The sequence below is a fragment of the Anomaloglossus baeobatrachus genome, unplaced genomic scaffold (genome assembly GCF_048569485.1).
Source record: "Anomaloglossus baeobatrachus isolate aAnoBae1 unplaced genomic scaffold, aAnoBae1.hap1 Scaffold_2661, whole genome shotgun sequence".
In the NCBI taxonomy this organism is placed as follows: Eukaryota; Metazoa; Chordata; class Amphibia; order Anura; family Aromobatidae; genus Anomaloglossus; species Anomaloglossus baeobatrachus.
The window spans coordinates 49,191-61,119 of record NW_027442185.1 but is presented as its reverse complement, the minus strand read 5'-3'; the positions used below and the strand labels follow the sequence as shown (position 1 = coordinate 61,119).

Below are 11,929 nucleotides of genomic sequence, written 5' to 3'. Positions count from 1 at the left end.
CTGTAGGCGTGGGTTTGTCTCCCTCTCCCTAAGATGTGTCCGGTATAGGCCAGGGTGCCACTCAAGGCCGTAACCAATTCGGGTTATAGCTTCTCGGCCTTTTGGCTAAGATCAAGTGTAGTTTCGGAGGACGCTACCTTGGTCGGTACTGGAAGGTGCCTGGGATTGCACGTCTGCCGGCCTTGAGGAAGTGTGTGCGCCTTCTGGTGACACATAGCCCTCTTGTGCCTGGACGGTTCCCAGGCAACGGGAGGCGATCACCTTTGTTATTTTGAAGTCCTACTGATAAACAGAAAAAAAAAAAAAAATTAAATCTGTTCTTATCAGTTTAATATCTGATACGTCCCCTCTCTGGGGACCATATATTAAATGGATTTTTAGAACAAGGAGATGGAAAAAATCTTGCTCTGTCCACTCCACGCATTGACCTGGTATTGCAGTACCTCCAGGACCGGTGCACCCCTTCTTAACCCAGTTTCCAAAAGCAGAACTCAATTCACCTGATTCAAATGAGCCCCATTAGTGAATTGAAAGAAAGCAAAAACTTTATATGCACCTCAATTTGGCCAATTCACTTTTCACACTTTCACCCTTTTTTTTATCTTTCACACCTTTTACTTGCTTTATTGATGCAAAAAGCTGTGCCAAATAGCAAACTCATCTCCACTCAACTTGACCAACTCTGCTATGTCCCGTGCAGTATCTTATTCTCAGTCTTATCTAGATCATTTGCAATTGAATAGAATAGATCCCTTTTGGCTGCTTATGACTGTGTAAAATATGTAGTTTTACTGGGCTGGGATGAGAGAATCCATTGAAGCATGGTGTAGGGATTGTGGTTCCTGTGTGCTAAGAAGAGAGGCTGGCACCAGCCAGAAAGCCCCATTGCAGCCAATAATCACTTAATAACTTTTTCAACTTGTCATCATATGGGAGGCCTTCCATTCCTTGTAGTAGTCTAGTTGCCCACCTTTGAACTGACTCTAACTTCTGAATGTCCTTTTTAAAATGTGGAGCCCAAAACTGGTTCCCATATTCCAGATGTAGCCTTACAAGTGATTTATAGAGGTGTAACAATACGTTGGGATCACGGGATCTAATCTCCCTTTTTATACACCCTAAAATCTTGTCCCAAGCAGCATTCCATCAGCCTCTGGAAGGTTCCTGGCGCATTGCACAGCTCGAAGGGCATGCTTTTGAACTCGCAGAGACCCATAGGGGTGGCGAAGGCGGTCTTCTCCCGGTCTGCCTCAGCAACGGACACTTGCCAATAGTGACTAGTGAGATCAAGGGTAGAAAAATAATTTGCAGTTCTCAATGCAGCTAGCAATTCCTCAATACGGGGAGTGGTGCCGTCCTTCTTTTTTAACAGGATCAACAGAGCTGCCCAAAGGCTACAACTGTCACGGATAACCCCAGCCGCCTTCATGTTGCTCAACATGTCCTTGGTACACTGGCAATGTGAAGGTGGTATTGGCTTATAGCTCTCTTTGATGGGTGGGTGTGCACCTGTGGGGATGTGGTGTTGGACCCCTTTTATTCCCCCAAAATCTAGCGGGCTTCCCACCGGTAACCCGCTCCCCAGCTTGGATGGATGCTGAGGGAGCCCCTTTTGCCCGCAGGCTCTGGCCCTGGGAACTGTAGCCTTGGCGGTGACTGTGCTTCCCTCTACGGTGTGAGCTGTTGCCTTCAATCGGGTCTTGACTGCTGGGAAACCCTGGAGGTTCCTGTCGCTAACGGATTTGACCGGTTTTACGGCGACTCCTAGCCTGGTCGGGGTCCGTAGGCCCTGCCGGATGGTGCTGGCTTCTCTTCACTCCCCGATCTGGTACCGGCGGGCCACCGCCCATCCCCGGTCCGTACGGTTCACTCCAATCAGCCTCTCCTGCAGAAGGTCACCACCGTCTGCCAACCTTGCTGAGTGCCCGGGCCACACACCCGGACACGGTCAGTCTCCTCTCCTCTTCACTTCTCTAACTCCAAAACTGATCTCTAATCTGACTCCTTTTCCCGCCTCCAGGACTGTGAACTCCTCGGTGGGTGGGATCAACCGCCTGGCCCACCCCCTGGTGTGGACATCAGCCCCTGGAGGAAGGCAACTAGGATTTGTGTTTAGCTTCGGTGTGCCTAGCCGGAGTGTAGAGTGTGTTGGTGTAGTACCTGTGACGACCTGGCTTGTCCAGGGCGCCACATTCCCCTATAGTAAAATGCAGACCGTCCGCGGGCTGCCCGTCCATCACCGGTTTTATTTTCACAACTGAAAAAGAATAAAACGGTAAAACATGTAAAAGCATCATAAACATTTTACAACGGTACAGCTTCCGCTCTTCTCCCACCCAAACAACCTGGCCCTGATGCTGCCCCTAAGAAGCGGGCAGCACCCCTTGACCCCAGTCCAGCACCAAGTTGCCCGAGCGGGTTCTGTCTCTTTCAGGGGGCCCACGTCCAAGGGGACCCCTGAACCCCCGGAGGATCGCCACCGGTTACGGTAGTGGCGGGCCTAGGCCATCCCTTTCCTCCAGGCCCATCCTCCCAAATCAGCCTCTCCGGAGGCGGTAACGGTGTCAAGCCAACAAACATTTTTATTTACATTGCACTAAGTTTGTGGTTGCCCTGCAAGTTCTCGGGCTTGTCCGTAAGCAGTTCCTTACGCAATGGTTGCACAGTCCCTACGGGGACAACAGTTGCCGGCAACGGCCGGTTTAATCACGGTTCAATCAGGTAAACTTCTTTGGTTGATCATCTTTACTTATCATTTAAAACTTTCAAACTGGTACACTCAACACATAAAGCCCCCCCCTTTTAAAGAGTAGTTTCCCTGTACCTAAGTGGGGGTCTACCTAGGTTGGGGCGAGTGGACCTTCGGGGTCCGGTGTCAGTGGTGACAGGCAGTGGGGCAGAGGGAACAGTCAGTTCCTCCTCCCTGCTATCATGTGGGGCAGGCGGAGGCGTAGGGGAGCTGGGTACAGGTACCTCCCTGGGCACTGGCTCGCGGTTAACCGTTTCCATCATTTCTTCATCCACGGGTTGTGGGAACAGTATCACTGGAAGGATCACCGCACCGTTCTGTGTAGGCCAGTCTGCTGGAAAATCACCCATCATGGTGTGGATTACCTCTTTTTCCTTCTCCACTGGACTGGGAACTGGAGCCTCATCCGCTACTCTCAATGCTGGTGGGCACTTCTTCAGGTGGTCTCGGGAAACCGTGGCCAAAGTCCCCCCCTGGTCACGGCTGATCTGGTAGGCCTTCCCATTCTCCCATCCTGTGGGCTGGACTACATACGGGTTTTTTTCCCATTGATCATCCAGCTTGTGGGCCCTTCTTTTCCGCTTCAGCACTACATCCCCAGGTTGGAAGGAACCGGCAGGCGCCTTCTTGTTGAAGCACTGCTCCTGTTGTCCCCGACTCCGGCACAAGTTCTTTTCAACATACTCCTGGACCTGTCGGTACTGTGTCCTCCGCCGAGTGTCCCATTCAGCTGTCGACAGGAGTGCTTCTGAAGCTTCCAAGCCCATTTCCAGATCCACTGGTAGCCGGCCGGGACGAGCTCTCATCAGGTATGCTGGAGTGCATTTCGTAGAGCTGGAAGGGATGTTGTTGTACATATCGACCAGGTCAGGTAGCTTCTCCAGCCACAGGTTCCGCTCTTCCAGTGGTAACGTCTTGAGGAGGCCCAGGACCAAGTGGTTCATCTTTTCACAAATGCCATTGGTTTGGGCAAGGTAAGGCGTGGTCCGGATTTTCTTGCAGCCGTACAACTGGCAGAATTCCTGGAATACCTCTGCTTCAAAGGCCAGACCCTGGTCGGTAAGCACCCTCTCCGGGTACCAATGCGGTCAACAGAAATAAGCCTGGAAAGCCTTAGCAGCGGTGCGGCCGGTTAAGTCCTTAACTGGGACAACCACCAGGAACCTCGAGTAGTGGTCTACGATGGTCAGAGCGTAGGTGTACCCACTTCGGCTGGGGGTGAGCTTTACATGGTCAAGGGCAACCAGCTCCAGCGGTTGGTGTGTAATGATCGGGTGTAGGGGTGCCTTCTGGCTGGCCTCGTCCTTCCTTCTCAATGCGCAAGGGCCACATTCTCGGCACCAGGCCTCCACAGATTCCCGCATTCCACTCCAATAGAACCGCTCTCTTAACAACATCTCTAGCTTCTTCCACCCGAAGTGCACTGCACCATCATGGTATGCTTGCAGGACGGTGGGCACGTTAGCCTGGGGAATCACCAGCTGGCGGATCTTCTCGTGAGTCTTTGGATTAATCAGCTCGCGATACAACTTCCCCTGGTGTAGGTATAGCCGGGTCCGTTCTTGCCACAGACGTTGGGCTTCGGCAGGGGCAGCAGGGTCTATCCCAGCAGAACCCTGTTCCACTAGAGTCTTGACCAGGCGGACAGCAGGTGCCTGGTCCTGAGCTTCCTGCCAGTCCTGTCGGGGCAGCGGATCCAGGTTCACCCGTTGTTGGTAGACGTGCACCTTCTCAGTGAATGGCCGGTGAAATGCAGGCAACTCGATCTCTTCGAGGTCATCATCCTCTGGCCCCTCTTCCGACAGGTGGGGCATCCGGGAGAGTGCATTGGCATTGACGTTGGTACGGCCGGCCCGGTACTTGATGGTGAAATCGTAGTTGGCTAACCTGGTCACCCACCGCTGCTCCAACGCGCCCAGCTTGGCCGTATCTAGATGGGTCAGCAGGTTATTGTCTGTGTACGCGGTGAACTTGGCTGCTGCCAGGTAATGGCGGAACCGCTCGGTGATAGCCCACACCAGTGCCAAGAGCTCAAGCTTGAAGGAGATGTAGTTCTCAGGGTTCCTCTCAGTCGGTCGGAGTTTTCGGCTAGCATAAGCTATTACCTTTTCCCTTCTGTCTTAGACCTGGGATAGAACAGCCCCCAAGCCCACATTGCTGGCGTCGGTGTAGAGGATGAATGGGCGGCTGTAGTCAGGGTACGCTAGGATTTCCTCTCCGGTCAGGGCTGTTCTCAGCTGGCGGAAGGATTCCTCATGCTTTTCTTCCCACACCAATGGGGCTACTAGGGATCTACCACCCTTGGTCTGTCCTACGAGGAGGTCTTGCATGGGGGCAGCCATCTTTGTGTACCCCTTAATGAAGCGACGGTAATATCCCACCAGGCCCAGAAACTGCCTCACTTCCCTCACTGTGGTCGGTCTCGGCCAGTCTTGGATGGCGGTGATCTTCTCGGGGTTGGGGGCGACACCTTCCGCACCAACCACATGTCCTAGGTACTGCACTCTGGGTTTCAGCAGATGACACTTTGAGGGCTTCAACTTCATCCCATACTTGGCAAGGGACGCGAACACCTCGGCTAGGTGCTCCAGGTGGGCTTCATACGTCTGTGAGTACACAATCACATCATCCAAGTACAGCAAAACGGTCCCATAGGCAGTCTTCTCTCGGTCTTCCGGTGCCACGGCCACCTGCCAGTACCCGCTGGTGAGGTCAAGGGTGGAGAAGTAGTTAGCGGTTCTCAGCGAGGCCAGGGACTCTTTGATGCGGGGCAGAGGGTAAGCATCCTTATGCGTTATCTATCTGGTTAATCTTCCGGTAATCCACACACATCCGCATGGTGCCATCCTTCTTCTTAACCAGCACCAACGGAGCGGCCCAGGGACTACAGCTGTCCCTAATAACCCCTGCCTCCTTCATGTTCCTCAATATGTCTTTGGCGCATTGGTAGTGCGCAGGGGGAATAGGCCTGTATCTCTCTTTAATAGGGGAGTGTGTACCGGTAGGGATGTGGTGTTGAACCCCTTTAATCTGCCCAAAATCTAGAGGGTGCTTGCTAAAAACCCGCTCATACTCCTGTACCACCCGGTATACCCCTTCCTTGTGGTGTATGGGGGTATCATCAGTGCCGACATGTAGCTCTCGATACCACTCGCCTAACTCCCCCAGGGATGAGTGGGAACCGGCAGCAGGCGGTGTGACCGGGGGAACGGCTTCATGGATCGTGTGGGGATCTAGAGTGAGCAATTTGGCAAGGGTAGCGTACCGGGTGGTGCATGAATGCACACATATTGGTTTTATAATCTTATTGTATTACTTTATATTCTTATTTCACTTGTGCATATCTCCACCATAATCCTGGCTAAGAAATATAGCTTTTTTTGGGGTACACAGGTAGTAAGGTCTTCTTTCTATTTCTTTAGGGGTGATATAGCCTGGTGGAACTCTAGACCTCTAACATTATATATGCACCCTTTTTCTTTATGGTTCTTGGACACCTTATAACATTCTTCCATACATATATATCTTTCTCATAAATTATAAATAATTAGGCATTTTTATATATTTTATTTACATTTTCATAAATAACTTTTTACAAAGCATGGGGGACATTCTCACATACATATAATTTTCATGTACGCATTCTGAAAATTTACGCATAAACCGTACACACTCCTTTTTGTAACAATTTCTATAACTCATTCGCTGAACTCTCATCCCGGATATTCATTCTTACACCGAATTTCCTGTTATAACACAACATTCATGATTTTTATTCAATTTATTTTTATTTTTTAGGTTTATTAGTAGTGATGAGCGAGTACTAAAAAGCTCGGGTGCTCGAAGCTCGGGCCGAGCCTCCCAAGATACTCGTGTACTCGGCCCGAGCACCGAGCCCAATGTTATCCTATGGGAGACCCGAGTATTTTTGTGAAATGACCACCGGCAGCATGTAGAAACCCTAAAAATGGCACAAAAGTCTCCGAAGAGTGCTCAAATGACATGGCAACAGCATGGGGAAGACCCCTTGAAGCATTTATCACTCAAAAGTCACAGCTTTGAATAATTTTGTCCGCGTTTTACGCCATTTTTACGGACTCACCAGAAAACCTTCCAAAATGACACCAAAATGATTTTTCATAGCGGAAATGTTAAGGGCACATACCCAATAGTGAGATAGAGCTAATGTATGTTACTTTTTGAGATCAATACATGAAAGATTTTACGTAAAACATTGTGTGGCACTCCGATGTCCCTGAGAAGAGACGTACATAAAGGCCTCTGAGTCTAATGTGCCCATTTTGAGGAACTGAGTCTTTGTAGTATTTTCCTTTGCCAGGGCAGTCCAAAATTGTGAGGTTCACCAATGCCCCTGCATACAGACGTGCATGATGGCCTGTAAACCTGAAGTGCCCATTGTAAGGAAGTGGGTCTATTGTAGTATAGCCCTTAGGCAGGGCAGCCAAAAATTGGGAGGCTCCACGTTGTCCCTGGATAGAGACGTGCATGAGGGCCTCAAAACATTAAGTGTCCAGTGTCAGGAAGTGGGTGTATTATAGTATAGCCCTTAGGCAGGGCAGCCAAAAATTGGGAGGCTCCACGTTGTCCCTGGATAGAGACGTGCATGAGGGCCTGTAAACCTGAAGTGCCCATTGGAAGGAAGTGGGTCTTTTGTAGTATAGCCCTTTGGCAGGGCAGCCAAAAATTGGGAGGCTCCACGTTGTCCCTGGATAGAGACGTGCATGAGGGCCTGTAAACCTGAAGTGCCCATTGGAAGGAAGTGGGTCTTTTGTAGTATAGCCCTTTGGCAGGGCAGCCAAAAATTGGGAGGCTCCACGTTGTCCCTGGATAGAGACATGCATGAGGGCCTCAAAACATTAAGTGTCCATTGTCAGGAAGTGGGTGTATTATAGTATAGCCCTTAGGCAGGGCAGCCAAAAATTGGGAGGCTCCACGTTGTCCCTGGATAGAGACGTGCATGAGGGCCTGTAAACCTGAAGTGCCCATTGGAAGGAAGTGGGTCTTTTGTAGTATAGCCCTTTGGCAGGGCAGCCAAAAATTGGGAGGCTCCACGTTGTCCCTGGATAGAGACGTGCATGAGGGCCTCAAAACATTAAGTGTCCATTGTCAGGAAGTGGGTGTATTATAGTATAGCCCTTTGGCAGGGCAGCCAAAAATTGGGAGGCTCCACGTTGTCCCTGGATAGAGACGTGCATGAGGGCCTCAAAACATTAAGTGTCCATTGTCAGGAAGTGGGTGTATTATAGTATAGCCCTTAGGCAGGGCAGCCAAAAATTGGGAGGCTCCACGTTGTCCCTGGATAGAGACGTGCATGAGGGCCTCAAAACATTAAGTGTCCATTGTCAGGAAGTGGGTCTTTTGTAGTATAGCCCTTTGGCAGGGCAGCCAAAAATTGGGAGGCTCCACGTTGTCCCTGGATAGAGACGTGCATGAGGGCCTCAAAACATTAAGTGTCCATTGTCAGGAAGTGGGTGTATTATAGTATAGCCCTTAGGCAGGGGAGCCAAAAATTGGGAGGCTCCACGTTGTCCCTGGATAGAGACGTGCATGAGGGCCTCAAAACATTAAGTGTCCATTGTCAGGAAGTGGGTCTTTTGTAGTATAGCCCTTTGGCAGGGCAGCCAAAAATTGGGAGGCTCCACGTTGTCCCTGGATAGAGACGTGCATGAGGGCCTCAAAACATTAAGTGTCCATTGTCAGGAAGTGGGTGTATTATAGTATAGCCCTTTGGCAGGGCAGCCAAAAATTGGGAGGCTCCACGTTGTCCCTGCATAGAGACGTGCATGAGGGCCTCAAAACATTGTTCCCATTGCAAAGGAGCGGGTCTCCTGTCGTTGTAATGTCCATTCTGCAAAGAATGGGCGAAAAAATTTACCACTGGGGGTATACCTGAAACAAAGGCCTAACTCTTGTAACGGTCATCATGGTGGCGCATGAGGAGAAGGAGGAGCAGTCCAGCGATTATCCAAAGTCCAGAAGTGTGTACCCATGGGTGACTGGAGGTACATGGCAAATTCCCGTTACAAACTTTAAATTCCGCTCTCATTTGCTGGTGGTGTGGTGAAGTCTGGCCCAATCCAAGCCTTGTTCATCTTGATCAGAGTCAGCCTGTCAGCATTTTCAGTTGACAGGCGGGTGCGTTTATCTGTAATGATTCCACCTGCGGCACTAAAAACACGCTCTGACAAAACGCTAGCGGCAGGGCAGGCCAGGACTTCCAAGGCGTAGAGAGCCAATTCATGCCACGTGTCCACCTTGGATACCCAATAATTGTAAGGCACAGAGGAATGTCGGAGTACAGTTGTTCGATCTGCAAGGTACTCCTTGAGCATCTGGGCAAACTTAGGATTTCTTGTGGCACTACCCCGCACCTCAGGGGCTGTGGTACGTGAGGGGCTGAGAAAACTGTCCCACATCTTAAAGACTGTTCCCCTACCTCTGGCGGATTGGACTTGTGCCTCTCTCGGCTGTACGCCTTGGTTGTCCACTGATTCCTGACCTATGCCGCTAGCGTTTTGTGAGGGGAATGCTTTGCCTACTTCCGTGACTATGGCCTTCCGGAACTGCTGCATTTTGGTTGACCTCTCCGCCTCGGGAATAAGAGACATAAAGTTCTCCTTGTAGCGTGGGTCTAACAGTGTTACCAACCAGTAATGATTGTCGGCCAAGATGTTCTTAACGCGAGGGTCACGAGACAGGCAGCTTACCATAAAGTCAGCCATGTGCGCCAGACTCTTAACAGCCAGGACTTCAGTAGCCTGACCAACACGTTGACTGAACATGCTGTCCTCCTCCTCCTCCTCCTCCTCCTCATCTACCCTGTCCTCTGGCCAGCCACGCTGAACCGAGGATATGACTGGTGTGCATGTCATATCCTCAATTTGGCCGGAGATTTGCTCCATGTCTTCATCCTCCTCCTCGTCATAGTCCTCCACTGCACGTTGTGATGAGACGAGGCTGGGCTGTGTGTTATCACCCACACCCACTACTGTTTCTTGCTGCAACTCATCGCGCTCCGCCTGCAATGCATCATGTTTGGTTTTGAGCAGAGACCGTTTTAGAAGGCAGAGTAGCGGTATGGTGACGCTAATAATGGCGTCATCACCACTCACCATCTTGGTGGAGTCCTCAAAGTTTTGGAGGATGGTACATAGGTCGGACATCCATCTCCACTCCTCAGGTGTTATGTGTGGAGTTTGACCCATTTCCCGACGGCTTAGGTGATGCAGGTACTCAACAACTGCCCTCTTCTGCTCACATATCCTGACCAACATGTGCAGAGTTGAATTCCAACGCGTGGGGACATCACACACCAGTCTGTGAGCCGGAAGATGCAAACTGCGCTGAAAGCCGGCAAGGCCGGCTGAATCAGTAGGTGACTTTCGAAAATGTGCAGACAGGCGGCGAACTTTTACCAGCAGATCAGACAGCTCTGGGTATGACTTTAGAAACCGCTGAACCACGAGGTTGAGCACATGGGCCACGCATGGAACATGTGTCAGCTGGCCTCGCCTCAAAGCCGCCACCAGGTTCCGGCCATTGTCACACACGACCTTTCCTGGCTTTAGGTTCAGAGGTGTGAGCCAGTGATCTGCCTGCTGTTTCAGAGCTGTCCACAGCTCTTCTGCATTGTGGGGTTTGTCACCTATGCAGATTAGCTTCAGCACAGCCTGTTGCCGCTTCGCCGAGGCAGTGCTGCAGTGCTTCCAGCTTGGGACTGGTGTGGAGGGTACAGTGGATGAGGATGCGCAGGAGGAGGAGGAGGCTGAAGAGCATGACATTCCGGAGCTGTAGAGTGTGGGTGAAACACTGACTGAGGTAGGGCCTGCAAACCTTGGTGTGGGAAGGACGTGTTCCGTCCCTCGCTCAGACTGGGTCCCAGCTTCCACAATATTAACCCAGTGTGCCGTCAACGAGATGTAGCGGCCTTGCCCACAAGCACTTGTCCACGTGTCTGTGGTTAGGTGGACTTTGGGTGAAACAGCGTTGTTCAGGGCACGTGTGATATTTTGTGACACGTGGTTATGCAACGCGGGGACGGCACACCGGGAGAAATAGTGGCGGCTGGGGACCGAGTAACGTGGGACAGCTGCCGCCATCAGGTCGCGGAATGCTTCTGTCTCCACCAGCCTAAAAGGCAACATTTCCAGCGCAAGCAGTCGCGAAATGTTAGCATTTAGAACTGTGGCATGTGGGGTGTTGGCAGTGTATTTGCGCCTGCGTTCAAAGGTTTGCTGAATGGATAACTGAACGCTGCGCTGGGACAAGGACGTGCTTGATGATGGTGTTATTTCTGAGTAGGCAACTGCAGGTGCAGGACCGGAGGAGGCTTGTTCGCAGGCAGCATGGACAGGGGATTGGCTCGCATGCACAACCAGCGAAGACGTAGCAGTGACATTAGCAAGCACTGCTCCTCGACTCTGTTGTACTTCCCACAAAGTCGGGTGCTTGGCTGACATGTGCCTGATCATGCTGGTGGTGGTCAGGCTGCTAGTTTTGGTACCCCTGCTGATGCTGGCACGGCAGGTGTTGCAAATGGCCTTTTTAGAATCATCTGGATCCAACTTAAAAAACTGCCAGACTCGGGAAGACCTAACATTTGTACAGGCACCTTGTGTCGTGTTGTTGTTCCGGGGAACGGTTGCCTGACTTCTGCCTGGAGCCACCACCCTGCTTCTTACTGCCTGTTGGGATGCTACGCCTCCCTCCCCCTGTGCACTGCTGTCCTCGCTCTGCATATCCTCCTGCCAGGTTGGGTCAGTTACTGGATCATCCACCACGTCGTCTTCCTCTTCCGCACCCTGCTCCTCCTCCTGACTTCCTGACAATTGTGTCTCATCATCGTCCACCCCTTGTTGAGACACGTTGCCAACTTCGTGAGAACGTGGCTGCTCAAATATTTGGCCATCTGTACATACGATCTCCTCATGACCCACTTCAACATGAGCTGGCGAGAGGCCAGAATGTGCGAATGGAAACGTGAACAGCTCTTCCGAGTGTCCAAGTGTGGGATCATTAATGTCCGAGGACGTGTACTCAGCCTTGTGGTAGGAAGGAGGATCAGGTTCTGAAATGTGCGGTGCAGTATCACGGCTACTGACACTTGACCGTGTGGAAGACAGAGTGTTTGTGGTGGTGCCAATCTGACTGGAAGCATTA

General features: G+C 51.3%; 1 pseudogene; it reads left to right on the top strand.

Moving 5' to 3' along the window:
• Window positions 1-256: 256 nt before the first annotated feature.
• LOC142264480 (U2 spliceosomal RNA) lies at window positions 257-465 on the top strand (annotated as a pseudogene).
• The last annotated feature ends 11,464 nt before the right edge of the window (window positions 466-11,929 follow it).